Raw genomic sequence first — 22396 nt, forward strand, 5'->3', positions numbered from 1 at the left:
AAAGCAAGTGACACACAAAAACGTGCTGTTATTATGTAGAAACCTGGTAAATCATTTTGAAATACATGAGCAAGTATTAGATGTCAGAAGAGACTATATAAAAATATAAGATCCAAATACTAAATTCAAACCATCTTGTAAAATGTTTGTTCATGTGGACTGTGATCATCGCATTTAGAACTCTAGAGTTCCAACAATTAGTTGGTGTAAGTATTGGAACTTATACCATAGTGGAACTTACCGTTATGAACTTGCTGCCCAATCTATAAAATGTGAAAAATAAAAGTCTCCCAGGATTGTTGAGGATCTTTTCATAGCACAATTTCTTGAGGTGTGCACTGTGGGCCACCTGCTTCACATCACTCAAGTGTATGTTGACAAACTATGACAGTGCCCATCCGAGACCTACTGAATAGGAATCAGAAGTGGGCAGTGGAAGAGAGAGAAATTACAAGGTCTGCTGCTGATTCCTGAGACCTCATGACTATAATATGGAGTGTTTAGATATGAGTTGAATTACCTTATTATATCCTAATTTTTTTTCAAGTATTTGAACATTGAAATTACAAAACACATTAAAAGATCTTATAAAAGCCTTATAAAGTAATACAATTAATAATGAAAATTTCCTCATAACTGCAGTATAAAGAGATAATGTTTCAAAACTATTTTGAATGAATGAAATTTCAAAGTACTTTAAGTTGTCTCTAAGGAATGTTCATTGTTTCATTGCTTTTTATCTCTATCCATTAAAAAATATCTTTGTCTTAGATTGCTAATCTGTTAAACTTTGGTTCTAAAATCACAAACTGTTCCACTTCAGACATTGTTCTACTACAGCTGCAAATTTTCAGGACTTGCTGTGAAACAATCTGGTTGGGTGCTTACAACATGATTCTCTAATAATAAAAATAACTATGTACCAATTATTTTCTGTCTTATTCCAAAATATATTTCAAATATCACATATGTCTTCCAGTGAATATCTGTTTATAAAATTAATGCACAGGGAAAATGAAAAGATAAAGTATATTACACAGAAATTTATTCTGTAAGTTATTATGCAGTTACTATAGATAGACACCAAATTTAACTTACTTAAAAACTTACTTAACCCCGTCAGGTAAACAAAGAAAGAAAAAAGACAATGAATAAACAAATAGCAAATAAGTAACAGGCGAGGTAAAAATATAGTTCAATTATATATAATATTAAATCTATATTAAGTCTATCTATCTGTCTGTCTGTCTGTCTGTCTGTCTGTCTGTCTGTCTGTCTGTCTACCTACCTACCTACCTACCTATTTCTTTTCTAACTCAAAAACTCTGCCACAGGGTTGGATCTTGTGACCCAGTTTATACACCTTAACATACAAATAATTATAACACATAATTCACAAGTAGAGGATATTTAAGCCAACCTTTGTGATCTCTGTTATCCTCAGGGACCCTCTCTGGTAAATTGGATATTTTGACAGCAGGCTTTCATAATAACCTGCGAATAACTCTCTTTTAAAAACCCATTCTCCACCCAACATTTTAATACTCTCTCTATTTTGTCATCACTGCTGGAGTATAAACTGCCAGACAGCAAGGAGTGTTGCTCCTTTTCTTGCAATCTCCAGCACTATTCTATCAGAGTATTGCATGAATGTTTGTTGAATGTTAGGATCAAAAGTGCATTTTTCTACACAAAATTGGGGGCTACTTTCATTTCACTTCTGTTTGGGAGAAATAATTTCAGTGTCCCAGTTCCTATCCATTAGTCACAAACTCCTCTTTTTTGATGAGATTCATTTTATCCCTACACAAGCTGAATTGCTCTGGTAAGTAGGACTTCACAATTTGGGTATGTATATTACCTTCTTCAGAGACCTTTCTTAAATTCACATAATGTAATATATGGGAGTTGAGATCATTTAATTCCCTTAAACTTATACTATAAAGAAAATAAATCTCAACTTATCATTGCTGTGTTGCAACCTTAATCCATTCCAGGGGCTTTTATTTATTTTGGTAGTTTAGATTAATACATAATTAATTTTATAAATATAATCTACTTTGCCAATAATTTTAAAGTAGATTATCTAATTTTATAATAGTACTAAAGACTTAGTCACAGTATGATATAATTGACTAAAATAAAGAAATTTGTGAGTAAGTTAAATTTGCGAGTAAAAGCTGGTGAAACTTGGTTGCAAAGAGAGAACAGAAAAAAAATATTCAAGTGGCAGTAATTTCAGTTCTTAGTGAATAGTTCAGATCAGTGTATTCTATGAACCCTAAAATATCCGAAAACACTTGGATATATAACTCATAAAGCTTGGGTTACAATTTTTTCTATTTTTTTTGAAATTGAGCTTTCATGGAACTATTAATTTGATTGGATTGTATTTGTTCCTTTTTACATATTTTGACATCTTTTGTAGATTTTTTTTTCTGTTGTTAGCATCTCATACTTTCCTTGTAGTTTCTATATATGAATCACTTCCACTGTCATTGAATATTTCTCTTTTAAATGATTGACATTAGAAAAAGTAAGGTAATTAAACTGGTGGTTGCCATTTTACCCAGTAAATTTTTAAATTTACATTTCACAAATACAAACATCTTTAAATGTTAGCTTTTCTTGCATACTATGGAAAAATGTGTCATGTATTTTTCTTTAATAATGTTTGCTGTTTCCATTAAAGCTTCTTTAAAATGGGTTAAGGGTGGTTAAATGGATCAGGAATATGTTGTAATTAGTAAAATTGAATACTTCTTTGCCTAAATCATAGTATTCCTTTCCTTGATTTACTTTCATCAAAGAAAGTCATTACTGGAGAACACATAATTAGCTTGTTTTAATCTTATTATTTTCAGTCACCTGCTAAAGTAATTAGCTTTCTCTTTTCTTTTTAGTTGGAAAATTACTAAACGATCAATGCACAATACATCATTTTGTACTGTACAGCACCAATTACTTTGATGATCAGTGTAAATTTATTGATTTCTCTTATTAGTATATTATCACCAGATATTCATAGCATAATGTTTGTTATTAGCAAGAGAAATATAGATTTATTTGTAAATAATTCTAATTCTGTTAAGCTTCTTGTCTAGAACATGTGCAGTTACTATGCTACCCATTGATGGGATGTGGAAACAAGTTAAAGATAGAGTTGATTTTTCATTCCTGCAGGGCCTGTAATTTTCCCATTGAAACATGTCATGAAGTTAGCAAAAAAATAAAAATAAAAAATAAACCTGCTTACGTAAATTGCAAAGTTAGAAAAAGTTGTTTTTCTCTGGCCTTTGTTCTCAAACTGAGATTTTTTTTTTCTTATGATCAAAGAATATACAACAGGCACATTGTATGCTCTTTACAATTGTATACCGTTATGTTATTGATTATTAATGCTTCTTAAAAGTTACAAAGTTGAAGTGAATATAATGTGATATAATGATGAAATACTTTTTGATTATTTGTATATTTGTCTTATTCACCTACTAGATCAAAACTTCCTGAGGAGCAAGAACTGGAAGTGAAAGAGAAAGGAAATATTATTAAGCAGCACAATTATGCATGCTATTTTGTCAAATGTCCTTATACATCATTTTTTAGTCATTTCTCTTTTATTCATTCATTCAACAATTATGCAAAGTGCCTACTATGTGCCAGGAATTCTAGGATTCTGGGATATGGTGGAGAACAACACAAGATCCATGCCTTAGTGAGCTCCATATTCTAATATGGAAGACAATTGTAAATGAATAATTACATAACACAAGTAAAGTTCCAGTCAATAAAAGAAAGTTGGGTCGGGGATTAAAAAGAAAAAAACAAGAATAATATTTTAGATGGGTTAATCAGGAAAGATCTCTTGTGAATATGAACTTAGAACAGAAAAAAGATTGAAATAAGACATATTCATGAGAATATCTGAGTGAACAGAGTTCTAGAATTGGGGTCTAGAAGCACAGATGTCCTAGCTAGAGCATGGTTAATGGAAGAAACATCAGTAAGACCAAGAGCGGGGTACTGCCTCTACTGTTTTGTTTTTTCCTTCTATTGACACATTTGTTCTTTCTCACTTATTTGTCTATTTATCTGTTTCTATGTTGATGTCCTCATATTTATAATTTTTATAATTTTTTTAAAGTGTTTGAGAAGACTTAAAAAGGCATCCCCCACCCAATGGATATACATATATTCTACTACATATATTTTAAAACATTTATAGTTTTATATGTTTAACTTTTAAAACATCTAGAGTTCATTACTGAGGAAGATATGAAGTAGATTTTGTGATTAGTATTGATTTTGCTAAATAAATAGCCAACTAATCTAATGTCACTCATTGTCCATTCTTTCACATTTGGTTTGAAATAACATATTTATCACATACCAAGTTCTAGTTTACCCATATATCAATGTCTATTCTTGACTTATCTACTTATTTTAACAATGACCATTTTTGTTGTTGTTTTCTGAGACAGAGTCTTGTTCTGTCTCCCAGGCTAGAGTGCAGTGGCACTTCCTTGGCTTACTGCAACCTCTGCTTTCCAGGTTTTAGCAATTGTCTGCCTCAGCCTCCCAAGTAGCTGGAATTACAGGTGCATGCTACCACCCTTGGCTAATTTATTTTTTATTTTTAGTAGAAATGGAGATTCATCATCTTGGCCAGGTTGGTCTTGAACTCCTGACCTTGTGATCCACCCATCTCACCCTCCCAAAGTGCTGGGATTACAGGCATAAGCCACTGCGCTTGGCCAACAATGTCCATTCTTACATAATTATTGCATTTTAAATACCATATATTTATAATTTGCTTGTATATGGTAGACATGTTTTTATTTGATGTTTTAATGTTTTTTAATTTTAAAGTATCATACAATTTTAAGACTCATACTGTCAATTGATGTGAAAAATTCCTATATTTAGTTTGGAAAGACATTGACTTAATAGATTAGTCAATTCTCATTCTGTAATTTTTAATGTTCTTTTTTTTAAAAAAATTATACTTTAAGTTCTGAGATACATGTGCAGAAGTGCAGGTTTGTTACACATGTATACATGTGACATGGTGGTTTGCTGCACCCATCAATCCGTCATCTACATTGGGTATTTCTCCTAATGCTATCCCTCCCCTGGCCCTACCCCCAACACACATAGGCCCCAGCGTATGATGTCCCCCTCCCTGTGTGTCAGTGTTTTCTTATTGTTCAACTTCGACTTATGAGTGAGAACATGTAGTATTTGGTTTTCTGTTCCTGTGTTAGTTTGCTGAGAATGATGGTTTCCAGCTTCATCCATTTCCCTGCAAAAGATATGAACTCATCCTTTTCTATGGCTGCATAGTATTCTATGGTGTATATGTGCAACATTTTCTTTATCCAGTCTATCGTTGATGGGCATTTGGGTTGGTTCCAAGTTTTATTATTTTTATGTGCAATCAGGGCTTCAGTCTTCTTTGTCAATAAAGACGTATAGTGTTTGCATTGAAGGCTTAGGCATTTCATATTTATTCTCAGGTACTTTATTAATCTTGCTAATATCATGGAATATGTTTTTCTAATTGGGTATTTTTGTGTTATGTAATTTTTTGTTGTTTTTGGTAGATTTCAAGGGAGAAGAAAGCACAATGTTTTTATTCTGTTTCTTGAATCTTTTATTTTCATCTAAATGTCAATTTTGAAAAGTAACGTTAAACTTTTGATGTAATTGTACCCATAGATAACAAAATACAATTCAGATTGTTTCAATACACTGCAGAAACTGTAATTCAACCTTGAAGGTAGATTATTGCTTTAGCATTCTGCTTTGGTGGAATTAAGTTCATATATTTAAAAAGTTAACATTAGAGCTACTGGTGTCTATATATTTTGTACATTATCTTTTCCTTCGTTAACTAAGAAGAATAAGTTCTTTTCATGGAAACTTAGCTTTGAGGGCTAACATGCTCCATATTCTCTTACATACATAATTACTTACTCTATTGATCTTGACTAGGATTTTTATTTTCCCCTGCTGCTTAAATCCATTATTATTGATGATTATGTAAAACCCAATTGGAAGGCCAATTGAATGAATAACTACTGATAAACTCAGAGATTCCTGAACATAGTATAATATTTTTCTTGTTTTAATACATTTTGATTACTAAAAAAGTTTAACTTGTATGCATATACCTTAACAACATAGATGAATATCCATGGCCTTATTATCCTAAATATTTAATTTAGAGCTAATGTTAACAGTTAACCATTTAGGATTAGATAATAGTGTCAACTCAGCATTTTGGTTTGTCTGAAGTAATTTTTTAAAAAAATTATCTACCTCCTATCATGCACTTAGTAGGATGCCAATTTATATCACTGCTTCAGAAAATGGCTGTTTCACCTTTGTTTTTTTAAAAACAAAGGTGTGGTTGCCACCACTTTGAAAGTGCTAACTTCTATGAAGAGACACTCTGCTGTATTGCTGTCTCTCACACCTTAGTTCTTTTCTAACATGACTGCCTTAGTGGTCCAGACTTTAATCATTTCTTAATTACTTTTATTGGTAATATTTCAGAGTTTGGGCTTTAGAGTCAGACTGTATTTCAATATGAATCCCAATATTTATCCACTGCTTGAACTTCAGCAATTAGGTTTAGTACTCCATGCCTCAGTCTTCTAATCTTTAAAATGACAAAAACACAGTAATTGCTGCATGTTGCTATCATCAAATATATTATTTTACTTTTATTGATGGTACAGTGTTAATTACCATTATTATTATTTTTGAAAATATTCTCTTCCTATTAGGGCTCTCACATTGGTTCAACTTGTATTATTATAAGTAATTCTGTCAAATGACAAGATGATTTCATAAATCTTAGCACCTTGAAATTTTATGGTGCAGTGAAATCTAAAGTCCAGTTGTAAACAGGATGCCAACATCTTGTCCTCAAAATTTTATCTACTTGGAATGTCCATTTGGTTATATAATTTTAATAAAATCATTTCATATCCTCAAATAGGTTCTCCTCATGTTTTTCCTGGTTTAGACAAATGTTTCCACTATTTTCCTAGTTACCCAGTTTTAAATATTTGTTCACTTTTGAGCCACTTATTTCCATTGCCTTTTCACCCCTATAATTATTCTGTTACTAGAAATCTTTTTTGCACTACTCACAGTCTACTACAACCATCATACTAGATCTCCAGTTACTTTAGCTTCATATCGTTTAATTGATATCTTTTGCTCTAGAATTTCCACACTACAGCCAATACTGGTCACTAGTGAGGATTAATGTCCTTCAGGGGAAGTTCAGATCAAGCCTCTCCCTTTTTACAAACCTGAAATTGCTTCACACTCTCCCAGGTCTTCAGCCTGGTATTCCCATCTTGTCTTGTGTGACCTTGCCTAATTTACTAGTCTCATTGATTACTAGTTACTCACATTTCCAGTAGTCCCATTTATAGTCACTTCTTCCTCCAGCATGGCCTATTTTCCTAAATTTTTCACATTCCTGTTATACCTTTGTGGAAGCTTTTTATGGTGAGTGAAAAGCCTCTTCACTGCATTCCAAAATCTTGTTGGAGACCTCTGTTCTTTGTCTGCCTACCCAGTATGCTAATTTCATCATAGTGCTCAGATGTGCCATGGAGAGAGCTCTAATTTCCCTGTTCCTGGCCACCATGAAAATTGGATGTAACTGATTCTATGCTTAGTTCCAGGAGTGGATACAAAACTTATGAATGGCTAATTCATCAACCATATTTATTTTTCTAGTTATTGGTTCACATGGTCCCATTATAGCTAATGCTAGGTATTTTCTGAAGGTGAAAGGAAAGAAGCTCTTAATTTTCCAGTGGATATGCAATGGATCATCAAACAAATAAGTGTCTCTCAGAGTTAAGCTCAGATGGAGAAAAGCAGAACCAAGCTATGGGGAATGAGGAAAAGAGCATAGACGCAGAAGCAGAGCAGAAATAATAGTAGAAAGAGAAAAAGAGGGGAAAGATCCATAATACCTGGTGATCTGATGTATCCATGAAACTAGTATATCCATAGATTATCACTTATTAAAAATATTAAATCTTTTTACTGGAAACAATGAGTTGCTTGAAATTTGTTGAAGTTTAGACAAAGATAAAGAGGGAAATTCTATTGCTAAATATTAACATAATAGATATTAAAGTACCTAATAACTTGTAGACCCTCTATTTTTCAATTGAAAGACACATTTATACATATTTGAAAGGTCAAAAATTGATATGAAGGCAACAGCTTCAAGGTTATTTTTCTTTCTAATAACATTAATGGTTATGTAAAATAAATAACAATATCTCATTATACCTTTCAGATTGGTACATTGATGACTATGGAAAATAAATAATACCTCATTTTATTATACCTTTCAGATTGGTTTATAGGCTATCAGTAAAAAGAGTTTTCTTAAATAGATATGCCATGTAATTTATATGACTACAGTTTATTTGAAGAGGTAGTTATTTAAACTTAACACAGATCATCTTTTTTAAACAAATGTAAAGTGTTGACATAACTAGTCTAAAAATCAAGTTGAGTGTATAACAAAGGAGAAGGCACTGCATGAAAAGTGCCTGTGGTTAGTCTTTGATGATCAACTCCTTCAAATAATGTGTTTCTGTAATTCTATTTCTGATGTGGCACAATCTGTTTATGATAAGACCATACAACATTTTTTTGGATGTGACTTTATATTACTGTGTTGGGAACTTTTGTTCCACCCTGTCCTTTGAACATTTTTTTTTTGATGGACAATAAAGTTAATTTTCTAATAAAGCTGATAGGTGCCTGGCCTGGGAGTTTGGTCTTTGTCTTTGGCTGTGTCAATGCAGACAATTAAGATGAAAAGTACATTTACATAAGAGTAGAAAATTGAGATTTAAAAAAGCAGTGTCCGCTTTTGTTATCTTAGTAATATTCTAAATTTTATTTGCTCTAGTTGCCAAGAATAGTTCAGGGATTTTTTTTTTTTTTTTTCCACAAAAGTCAGTTCACCTGAAAGTGAGGTCGATTTATTTAAGACACAGGAAGAATGTAATTGACAGAGCCTGTGGCCCTGCTATCTTTTCTGTATGCTTGCATGATTTTGTAGGGTTTCTGCTATAAGAGTGGCTGTTTGAAATGGTTGGGGTTAGGTAAAGCAGCAGGGAAGTTAGTAGAGAATTATAAAATTATTGAAAAAACACATAATCCCAACGGAATTATTACTCTGGATAGTTGCCAAACTCATTTTTGTCACACTTATTTGTTGTACACAGTCTGTGCTTTCATTATGAAGTGATTCTGCACTGGGATATACTAAGTATAGCTTTTTTTATGTTTGAAAGATATTTTCTGATATATACATATACAAACATGAATGTGTGACTGTATTTTACAGTCAAAATTTTCCTGCTTCTATCCAACTCCCTGCATGCACTATTACACTTTCTCAAATAATAGTATTACATGATTTTTCCATTTCTTGTCATAAAGATGGATGTAGCAAACAAATGGAATGCTAAAACAGTTTCAAATTATGTTTCCACTCTGAATGGTTGCTGGTAGTTTCCCAAATGCTTAAGAGACTGTGTGGCCATGTTTGGTTAAAGTGGGACACAGCCGTGATTAAGGCTCCAATATGTGATATGTGTATAGCACTGGGCTATATGCTTCCTGCCCATGTATAGAGAAACAAGCATTGACCAACTGTTCATTACTTCATATTTAAAACATTAATTTTATTTTACTCAACATAGCCTAAGTTTACACGTATATTCAATTTTTCCATAATACTTAAACTTTCCCAAATATTTCTCACAGATATTCCATGCCTATAATCTTCATATCCAGAATCATTACCCAGTCATTGCCCTAAGTAAGGGTTGATTGACTCAGCCTGGTAATAAAGTAAAACTATGTCTGAATATATATATATATGGTTGATTGACTCAGCTTGGTAATAAAGTAAAACTATTTCTGAATATATATATATATATATTAGATGCAGTCTCATTCAGTCACCCAGGCTAGAGTGGAGTGGCATGATCTAGGCTCACTGCAACCTCCACATCCCAGGTTCAAGTGATTCTCCTGCCTCAGCCTCCTGAGTAGCTGGGATTGCAGGAGTATGCCACAACACCCAGCTAAATTTTGTACTTTTAGTAGAGACAGGTTACACCGTGTTGGCCAGGCTGCATATGTTTTTTATTCAAGTGGGGGAACACATTCACACACCATTTTGCATTATCTTGCTCATATGTTGAATATAAAAAAGTTGATCTCATAAGTAGAGTGTAGAATGGTGGATACTAGAGATTGGGGTGATCAGGGGTATCAGGCTGTGGAGATGTTGGTAAAAAGATACACAATTACAATTAGGAGCAATACATTTAAGAACTCTATTGAATAATATATTTTATTTTAAAAAAAGCTGAGTGGATATTGTTTCCATGACAAAATATTAGTATGTGAAGTTGTACATGTGTTAATTAGCTATATTTAACCATTCCAAAATGTACGTATACTTCAAAACATCTTGCACAAATACAGTTTTATATGTCAGTTCAAAAATAAATAAATATGAAAAATAATGGTGAACTACAATGTGTCTAGGTATTCAACTCATAAACCAAAGTCATCATCCTTGACCCTGCCCACTCCGTGATTCTCCCATCCTATTAATTACTGAGGCACATAGATGTAACCTCTAAATTAAGGTCCACAGATACATAGATGCCATCTTAGTGAAGACTCACATCACTAATCAATCTTATGGCCACATCAATGGCAATTTACCTTTGAATTAAAATTTATTTGTCGACCGGTCATGGTGGCTCACGCCTGTAATCCCAGCACTTTGGGAGGCCGAGGCGGGTGGATCACGAGGTCGAGAGATCGAGACCATCCTGGTCATCCTGGTGAAACCCTGTCTCTACTAAAAATACAAAAAATTAGCTGGGCATGGTGGCGCGTGCCTGTAATCCCAGCTACTCTGGAGGCTGAGGCAGGAGAATTGCCTGAACCCGGGAGGCGGAGGTTGCGGTGAGCCGAGATCGCGCCATTGCACTCCAGCCTGGGTAACAAGAGCGAAACTCCGTCTCAAAAAAAAAAAAAAAAAAAAAATTTATTTGTCATTTGGATTCCAAATACTTATTAATTATGTACATGTGTTTCCAACTCAGCACTCATTGTCCTCATTCAGACCTTCAGTGCCAGGATTATGGTAGCACTTTACTCATTTTTTCCATTGTCCATCTGCTAACCTCCAGAAAGCCACTAGACTACCCTATATAAAGCAAAACCTTAAAATGATATTCCCTTTCTTAAGGCACTTCACTCTCTCTCTATTCCCATTAAATACAGAGAAACTCCTTAATAGTCTCCAAAAAAGCCCACCAGGATCTAATCCCTGTCTACCTTTTCATGCTCATCTCAATGTCCTGCTTCACTCTTATTCCTTCACCTTATATATTCCATTGTATTTGTCATCTGAGCTTTGCTTTGGTTGCCTGCTTGTCTAAAATGTATTAATTAATTAATTAACTAATCAATTAGTTAATTTAGCCATTCATTCAAAAATATAAAAGATCTTCCTGTTTGGGGCATAATGTAAGGTATTATGAATGACTACCCTTCTTTCACTTTCCAAAATTTACACAACAGATGATTATTTATTTTTTATTGTACTTCAAGTTTTGGGGTACATGTGCAGATCTTGCAGGTTTGTTGCATAGAACACACATAGTTTGCTGTTTTCATCCCCCTGTCACCTACATCAGGCATTTCTCCCAATGTTATTTCTCCCCAACCTCCCCACTCACCACTGTCCCTCCCCTAACCCCCACCCACCAACAGACCCTAGTGTGTGATGTTCTCCTCCCTGTGTCCACATGTTCTCATTGTTCAACACCTGCCTATGAGTGCGAATATGTGGTGTTTATTTTTCTGTTCTTGTGTCAGTTTGCTGAAAATGATGGTTTCCAGATTCATCCATGACCCTACAGAGAACATGAACTCATCCTTTTTTATGGCTGCATAGTATTCGTGGTCAAAATGTGGCACATATACACCATGGACTACTACTGCATGTAATACTATTTGGGTTGGTTCCAGGTCTTTGCTATTTTAAACAGTGCTGCAATGAACATATATGTGCATGTGTCTTTATAATAAAATGATTTATAATCCTTTGGCTATAAACATAGTAATGAGATTGCTGGGTCAAATGTAATTTCTATTTCTAGATCCTTGAAGAATCATCACACTGTCTTCCATAATGGTTGAACTAATTTACACTCTCACCAACAGTGTAAAAATGTTCCTATTTCTCCATATCCTCTCCAGCATCTGTTGTCTCCAGAATTTTTAATAATCACCTTTCTAACTGGTGTGAGATGGTATCTCAATGTGGTTTTTATTAGCGTTTCTCTAATGACCAGTGATGATGAGCATTTTTTCATGTTTGTTGGCCTTATATATGTCTTCTTTTGAAAAGTGTTTATTCATATCTGTTTCCCACTTTTGAATGGGTTTGTTTTTTTCTTGTAAATCTGCTTTAGTTCTTTGTAGATTCTGGCTATTAGCCCTTGGTCAGATGAGTAGATTGCAAAAATTTTTTCCCATTCCATTGTTTGCCCATTCCCTCTGATGATTGCTTCTTTTGCAGTGCAGAAACTCTGAAGTTTAGTTAGATCCCATTTGTCTATTTTGGCTTTTGTTGCCATTGCTTTTGGTGTTTTAGTCATGAAGTCATTACCTATGCCTGTGTCCTGAATGGTATTGCCTAGGTTTTCTTCTAGGGTTTTTATGGTGTTAGGTCTTATGTTTAAATCTTTAATCCATCTGGAGTTAATTTTTGTGTAAGCTGTCAAGAATGGGTCCAGTTTTAGCTTTCTGCAGATGGCTAGCCAGTTTTCCCAACACCATTTATTAAACGTGGAATTTTTTCCCCATTGATTGTTTTTGTCAGGTTTTTCAAAGATCAGATGGTTGTAGATGTGTGATGTTGCCTCTGAGGCCTCTGTTCTCTTCCATTGGTCTACATCTCTCTTTTGGTACCAGTACCATGCTGTTTTTATTACTGTAGCCTTGTAGTATAGTTTGAAGTCAGGTAGCATGATGCCTCCAGCTTTGGATCATCTCAATAAATGCAAAGAAGGCAAAATTCAACAGCCCTTTATGTTAAAAACTCTCAATAAACTACGTATCAATGGAATGTATCTCAAAATAATAAAAGCAATTTACAGCAAACTCACAGCCAATATCATACTGAGTGGCCAAAAACTGGAAGCATTCCCTTTGAAAACTGGCACTAGACAAAGATGCCCTCTCTCACCTGTCTCATTCAATATAGTATTGGAAGTTCTAGCCAGAGCAATTCGGCAAGAAAAAGAAATAAAGGATATTCAAATAGGAAAAGAGGAAGTCAAATTTTCTCTATTTGCAGATGACATGATTGTATATTTACAAGACCCCATCGTCTCAGCCCAAAATCTCCTTAAACTGATAAGCAACTTCAGCAAAGTCTCAGGATACAAAATCAATGTGCAGAAATCACAAGCATTCCTATACACCAATAACAGACAAACAGAGAGCCAAATCATAAGCAAACTCCCATTCACAATAGCTACAGAGAGAATACAATACTTAGGAATACAACCAACAATTGATGTGAAGGATCTCTTTGAGGAGAACTACAAACCACTATTCAAGGAAATAAGAGAGGACACAAACAGATGGAAAAACTTTCCATGCTCCTGGTTAGGAGGAATCAATATCTTGAAAATGGCCATACTGCCCAAAGTAATTTATAAATTCAACACTATCCCCATCAAGCTACCATTTACCTTATTCACAAAACTGGAAAAAAACACTTTAAACTTCATATGGAACCAAAGGAGAGCCTGCATATTCAATATAAATGCTTATTTTTCTAGCATCACTTCTGCAAAACAGGCTCTCCTAATTTGTCTTCCCTCTACCAGGCTGGGTAATGACTATTACTATGCTCTCTGTAATACAAACATCTTTATATTTGTATAGCTGTTATTTTTATATAATAGTAGATATTTTACTAACAAAACATATTAAAATACATGAATATATTTAAAGCTTTTAAACGTGTGATTTCTAATATTTTGTACTATTATAAAATATATAATTTACAAATGTTACTTATTTCTGAAACAGCATCATGTTTTAATAATAAATGAATGCAAGTCTTAGTTTTACTTATTAGCACTACAGCACTCTTTAAACTCACAGTGCCTCAATTTTTCATCCTTAATATCAATGAAAGTAATCACTGTGCCAAATATGAAATATGTTGCTAATGGTGACATATGATTGAGTCCTAGTTCAAATTTAATGTCCTGTAAACTGAGGCAAGTGACCTCATCTGTCTGCATTATAACATTTTTATATATCAAATATGGCAATAATATATATAATTCACAGTGTTATCAGGATCTAATAACATAATGAACATAAAATATTTTGTAAATTATAAAGCATAATAGAAACATAATATTACCAGATATTTTGAGCTAACATTTCAATGGTGGATGTGATGGGACGGCTGGTGTACTGTCCATACCCTCCGTGTGCCAGATGGCCAGTGTACCAACCCCCAAGCTGCTGTGAACATTGGTTGTTAATGGCAGCCTTCACTTCATCCTGTCTCTGCAAATTTCCCCTCAGGTTGAATAAGAACAGCCCTTGGTGGGAGCACAGACACTATCAACCACCCCAACTCCTCTAAGCCTGAATGCAATAACTGATGGGCAAAGAGGTACAAAATGCAGAATCTCCTTGCCTCAAGGTGAGGCTACCTGTGAGGTGTACCTCATGTTGCCGAGTTTTTAGTGATCAAGCTGAGACCCCACCCTTGCTCAGCTCCCTTACCTGCTTTATTCTGCCTCCTTCATTTCCTTTCTGGTAGGAGCCATTCTCCGTAAGTTACATACTCTGGAATTCTTTTCTCAGCATCTGCTTCTGGGAACCCAACCTAAGGCAGTACTTTTATAAATTAGCATCTTCATCCAATTTTATTTTATTTCAAGACTCTGTTTAATCAGTATTGAGACAACTTTGGAGAGAGCAAAACATAAACATGAAAGACCATTTGGAAAAAAAATAGTGTCAGCATCTTCACCTAAGATTTTCAGTGGTTCAAAACACTTTCAGAAATGATGGAAAAGTAAAACTATTTTTGGATCAAGGAAAATATACAAATAACTGGCATATTCATTTTTGAGGAAAAATTATCCTTAACCAGATTTTTAAATATTACTGTGAAAAAGACAAATAATTCTCCTGAAGGGACAGCCTTCTAGATTCTGTCTCTTGAATTAACTGCATCACTTTCTCTTGGTTATTCTTAATTAAGGATTAAAACATGTAACTTCTACCTTCTTACATAATTGTTCTCATCTTAAATAATTCAAAGTATATAAAAAGGTCTGCATACACTCAGAGGAAAAAAATCATGAAAATATGGAGAAAGAAAATGTAATACATTAAAAATATTCTTTATATGTAAACTCAAAAATATTTAAATGTGCCTTTTAAAATTAGCAGACAACTAATTCCATTATCATAATTTATTAACCAGATCTTTTGTTCTGTGTAGTAATACACTGTGTTTCCGTGCTGTGTGTGCATGTGTGTGTTTTTATCCAGTGACCTAATTTGCTTAAAAGGAAACTCTTAAAACTCCCTTGTTGTAATGAATAAAATGTTAATGAAGAACTACAGAGAAATCCCCTTCGCAATAGTTTCATATTCCCAGGAACATCATCATAAATTTGTTTGCCTGGTTCTGACAACGGTAGTGATGTTCAAGCTGCGCAGAAGCATAGCAATGCTAAGTGGTTCTAATGGAGAAGTTAAAGATGTTCAAGGCACTGTCATCTGGGATGGACTATGGGAAGTTCTCTTTTGGAGAAAGTGTTTGATGGATTTGGCTTTCATCCAATTGTTAAACATTTATTATTTGCATTGATAACTACATTACTAGGAACTTTTCAGAAAATTGCAAATGAAGACTATTCAAGCAAATACATTTTCATTAGAAAATGCAAGCTTTTAAATTGTTCTTTTTCTCTCCATATTCACACAGCCCTCACTAATTTCTTAATTATGTTGCTATAAACATAAAATTAAATAAATTATAAACATTAAAATATCTTAAAGTTATTTTTGACTATACAATCTAATAGCTAATGCTCATCTTTTGTGTCTAGATCTCTGCTCTACATGATAAATGTACAATTAAAAATTTAAGTAATAATTTGTGAATATTGACAGCTAAAATAAACTGCTATGAATATTTTTACACTGAGGGTTGACAAGCTTAAATGATTATAACCCTGACATAATTTCCAAGTGTAGTTTAAAAAAATTGACACTCAGTTTGAAACTGAAATGTCTAAATCATTAAATACTCAACTTTATCAAAATCTAAATATTATATTTCTGTTTCAACAAAATTGATTTTGGAAACTTTAAGGTTATAATGTTTTAATATCAAATATAATCCTACTGAGAGATATGTTAGGCGACAAGCAAGTAGCTACATTTTATTTCCACAAAAATACTCAATGTAATATCTATACATTTGAAACAAAAAGGGAAACTCAACATCACACTAAAATAACAATTAAGGAAAGAAATTGAAGCTGCACATTGGAAGGAAGAATATAGAGAGAGAGCTTATCTTCTCTACCATATTCTGGGGTTTATTAATATGTATAAAGAGAAATATTTTCCAGTACTTCAGCTTCTGTGTATAAAGCTCTAGTATCATTTCAGTTTGAGTTGCTTATATTCCTGTAAATTTTTTCCTTTCAATAATCAAAAGCCTCCTTCCTTGTTCAACACTCAGAGGATCTGTATGATCCTTGAGTTTCCACTAACTTCAAAGAAAATGCTTTGTCTATGTTCACTTTGAAACAGAAGCAAAACCAATACAAACTGGCCTATGTTATAAGGAACATGTTTACCTCTATAAAATATTTTGGAAAACAAAGAAAGGAAGAACCTATGAATTAAAACAGTCATGTTAGTCATCAGTGATTTAACTTCACTTGACTTACGAAGACAGAGAAAGAGGAAGTAGTGAAATGACTCCAATAGTGCGATATAATGCTCCATAGTGTGAAAGTCCATGTTTCCATGAACATTTTTTTAAAAGAAATAGTTTATCGTTTCATTAAAAAAAAAAAATCTGTTGAGTTGGCAAGAAATGGAAAGGAAAGAAAATAATATTAGATATATTATTATATTTAATTTTCAAAAAGATTTTATTAAGGTAACAGGATTTGAGAGTCATAACTTCACACAACTTGTGAGTATGAGTATTACCATTTGTGCTCAAGTATATGTGACTCTGAATCAAGTATTTTCCACTACATCATAATGCCACAATGTTAATAAAAGGAGAAAGCTTTAACACATCTTAAGGCCAATTTGCTGTAAAGTTATAAAGTTTACTTAATCACTAACTTTCAATTGCCTGAGTTACTAGCAATACTATGGGTCCTATTATTAAGTAGTCATATATTTTCTGAAATTTGTGAAAATAAGATATTGTTAATTGAATTAGTGTCCATTTCAATTTTTTGAATAAGAATCATCCAAGGTAGAATATATACAACAAAAACTTGTAATGATGTTACAGAAACTAAGTGCATCTCTATGAAGTTGCTTGATTTCTTCATATATTTTAATAAACTTAGGGTTAATCACCAATGAGTAAAATTTTGAGTAGTAATTGGAAATTTTCAGCTCAGATGTCATGTTTTAATTTTTTCATATTAAAGATACTATTTTTAGAGGAAATAGTACATAGGAAAACCTAAGAGGTATTTACAGACTCATCTTCTTGTGGTATCTTTTTGCATATATATGCATATATAATATCTCTCTCCATATACACACATATATGGGCACATATACGTATGACATACACAGAGAAGCAGAACAAAGAGAACACGGTCTTGCTGGCAAGGCCATCAGGTCTCCACAATCAGATTAGAATCAAATAGAGAAACAAAATCCAGGTAAAACATAACAAATATAATGGAAGGCAATAGGTATTATTATTAAAGGACACAATAAGAAATTAGAAAAGAAAGGGGTGTGTGTGAATCCTTACAGTTTATAATGGCCAGAATCCAAGACAAGAATCTAGATATTAGATCCAGTGAATTTGATATTTAAAGTTATGATATTCCTGTGGCCTCATAGGTGTTGCTGGAAGTTGACGTAATGGAGCTCAGCACCACCATATGACAATGGAAGAATCTATTTTGTCCAAACCATGTTTAATATTTATTAGAGACATATAGCATCATGTAGAACTAGAGATTACTCGTGAATATGAATCCAGGGAAAATACTTGGAAATGATAACAAAACTGTAATCTTTGTGGCCATATATAGTGATTATTATAGGCTTTCATTATGCATATATGTAATTTGTATATGTTGGAATATCTCCAGTTAGATTACAAAAAACATCCATTTGCAGTGGCCTATTGTTTTACAGTTTCCAAAATGTACTATTTCCTGATTTTTCACAGGACCAAGATATTGGAACACAGATAAAATGATCAAATTTTACCATCAGAGATGACTGGCTTCAAATTTATTTCAATATGTTTGTGGCTGTGTGAATTTCCTAAACCAAAGATTTCCTTATCAGAAAAGTAGACAAACTAATGTACTATTCCCTAGTTTTAGTTTTTCAAATGGCTTACATAATGTGTATGAAAATAGCCTGGCAAGTCGAAGACCATTAATAAATGGAAACTATTATTATTCCACTTAGGTGTTCACTTAATTTTCAAACCTGAACTATCACTCCCCTAATTATTGTTTTCCCAGATTCATTTATCTCTTCAGTCACAGAAAGTATTTTGTGTAGGTGCACGTTCATTCACAAAGGGGAATGAGTCAGACCTCTTGCTTACAAGAAGTTCACACACTGGTTATAGTTGCTGCATCATTACTGCAATTTTAGCCACATGAAATTTAGTTTTCTGCATTTTATCCTATTTATAAAATGGGGAGCAATGATGCAATACTTTCTCTTATAGGTACATTTTCCCAAGAATTTTAACTAAATCTATTTAGTACAAGTCACATTAACAAAACAAAGCAGAACACCCAAGGAAAAACCGTTTTCATGAGCAAATGTCTTAAACAGAAGATAAGGTAAGAGAGGTTCTTTCTTCTCTCCTCTTCGAGAATCTAACATTCCACGTGACTGTTGCTGAGGGAAATCATACCAGGAGCCAATATCGTTGCGTTTCTTTTTAAGTTTTAATATTTTTTGTTAATTATTTTGTTTTTGTTGTTGATTTGTTTGTTTGGTTATAACCTGCTTTCTAACCCACTACCTCATATAATGTTCAAAACAGAAAACATTATCTCCTTAGAAGACTTAAATAAATAAATAATCTTTTTTTTTTTTTTTTTTTTTTTTTTTTTTTTTGAGATGGAGTCTCACTCTGTCACCCAGGCTGAAGTGCAGTGGTGTAATCTTGGCTCACTGCAACTTGTGTCTCCTGGGTTCAAGTAATTCTCTCACCTCAGCCTCCCGAGTAGTTGGGTCTACAGGGGCGTGCCACCATGCCTGGCTAATTTTTGTATTTTTAGTAGAGACGGGGTTTCACCATGTTGGCCAGAATGGTCTCGATCTCGTGACTTCATGATCCACCCGCCTTGGCTTCCCAAAGTGCTGGGATTGCAGTCACAAACCACCGCACCTGCCCCAATAAATAAGATTTTTTAAAGCAAAGAAGCTGACACACCATGGAAGCTTATTAAATATTGACGTGCTCTCCCATATAATAAAATTAGATCTTGAAATGGATCTAAACATGGAAGGGGAAGCATAGAATTTTCATGAATTCAAGAGAATACCATAAACCTCATAAAATGATATCAGGTTAATAGTAGCAGAAATATTGTGATTCTAAAGTCAACAGTAACTACATTTTAAAATACGTTAAGATAGACAATAGGAAAAAAATAAAACTGTTGCTTAGGATATGTGGTCTAATGATGCCAGAATGGTTTAAAAATGTGTAATGTGTGGAGTGACTGGAAAAGTGAAGTGTTTGAGAAAATACTTTGGCAGTGCTGGCTGTGATCAAGTGTTGGTGTGCTATCATGAACAACAACTGGCAGAGCAGAAGAGGTACTTATAGATAAAACTTATTAAAGCATCTTTAAGTTCAAAATAAAATATTAAATATTAAATATGCACAGTTTGCCAAAGAGTGAGTATATCAGTACTAGCAGCATGCAAATAGAAAATGGACATCCAATTGTAGCAGTTTTTATAAAATGAATAATTAGAATACGATTTGGAGGCTAGACTACATAAGTTTTAATATTCGATTTGCCTTTAAAACACTACATTTCTCTGAAAATATCCATTATAAAATTCAAATATATATGAGGTTTTTCTTTCATGTCTATAGTTATATACATGAGCTATGATTTGTTCTAACATCCAAATGATTAAAGAGGGTAAAAACATGAGAAGGGAATAATTCTGGCTAACATCGGACTCAAGCCAAATTCTGGTATAGGGCAGGACCTAAAAAAATACATGATAAATAAATAAATAAGTGTGTTCATTAATAGATATTATTCTATCAAGGAAAAAATGCTAATTTCAATGAGTCATAAAGACCTGAAGATACAGAACAAAAGGATAAACAAAATGACATGTTGAAAGAGCTCACTGTAATATTAATAAAGAGATCTACAAAAGTAGCTGTAATATATGGTAGAAAGTATAAAGTGATAAAAATTACAAATTGTTATGGAAGCTCAGGAGAACATAAATCACTTAGAGTGATCATGAAATTCACCTATTTGAACTAGGCTGATGGGAAGAAATGTACTTTTTCAAGTAATATTTGTAACTTTCTATGAAAGCAATAAAATTGATTCTTCAATAAAGTTTCCATAAAATTGCAATTAGTTTGTTATTCCTAATTTAGACTGTAGTATGATAAATAATAGATAAACCCAAAGAAAATCATTGTCTATTTTGTTATCTTGGTTTATTCAGTCTAAATAATGTTTAATGAATGTTTCTTCCAACAGCTATAAAACTGGGCATTCATCTGCACTTTTAGTCAGCAAATTATAAACAAAACGTAGATGAACATGTGCCAGCTGTTGCTTTAAGTCTCATCTATGTGTAATCATAGTTCCTATTCTCAAAGAACTTGTATTTAATGAAATGTTGAAAGTCTTCAGATAAAAGAAATATAGTGTTATGGCAAGCCACAAATAAAAAGAAATCAATTCCAATATTGAAGCTGAGAAAATCTTTGCAATTTTCCAAAAAAATTATAAATTTTCTTCAGGAAATTTTGGCAGCCTAAGTAAATGAATCTGAGGCTACTAAACTGGACCCTGAATCTTTGACATAGTTAGATAATTAATAAAGTTTTACTTACTGCCTTTTGTAAATAATGAATAATTAATTTAGGTATTTTTGAATGGAGAGATGTGTTTTCAAAGTTGTTAAAGATGTAGATGATGATGATGTTAGTTTAAAAATGATACTGTTGACACATAAGATATTATAAGATACTTTAGTAGAAGCTTAAAATAATTACCTTAAATAGTAATGGAATCTTTTATTTTAGCTTTAATTAAAAAAAATGCTTTAAGGCTGGGCATGGTGGCTTTCACCTGTAATCCCCACAATTTGGGAGACCAAAGCAGGTGGATCACCTGAGATTTGGAGTTTGATACCAGCCTGGCACCATGGTGAAACACAATCTCTACCAAAAATATTTAAAAAATAAAATAAAAATAATAGCTGGGCATGGTGGTGGGCCCCTGGAATCCCAGCTATTCTGGAGGCTGAGACAGGAGAATCACTTGAACCTGGGAGGTGGATGTTGCAATGAGTCAAGATCATGCCACTGCACTCCTGCCTGGGCAACAGAGCAAGACTCCATTTCAATAAAGGAATAAATAAATAAAATGCTTTTAAATTAAATTCTGCATTTTATATTAATTCAATTGTTTTTTTCAAAAATCATGCAAGGAAAATACTTCTTACTAAAATTATATAACTGATAATTTGATGATGTAATTTGTTCAAGGTCATATGGCTTGTAGGTTTATGGCTCTACACATAGAATGAAAGTATAACATTGTAAATACAGAAAGTACAGAAATAACTGCTATAAGATCTAGGAAGGTTTATATAGAATAAGAAATACTGACCTTGATCTTGGAAAAGAAAAAGATAGTATCAAGTTAGATAGGAACTGTTTATATATTTTTTGCATCCATTTCCAGGGAAGCTTTTAATGTTCTTTCATGTAAAGGAGGTATCATATAATTGACTATTAGAT

This window comes from Saimiri boliviensis, chromosome 16 (genome assembly GCF_048565385.1).
Source record: "Saimiri boliviensis isolate mSaiBol1 chromosome 16, mSaiBol1.pri, whole genome shotgun sequence".
NCBI lineage: Eukaryota > Metazoa > Chordata > Mammalia > Primates > Cebidae > Saimiri > Saimiri boliviensis.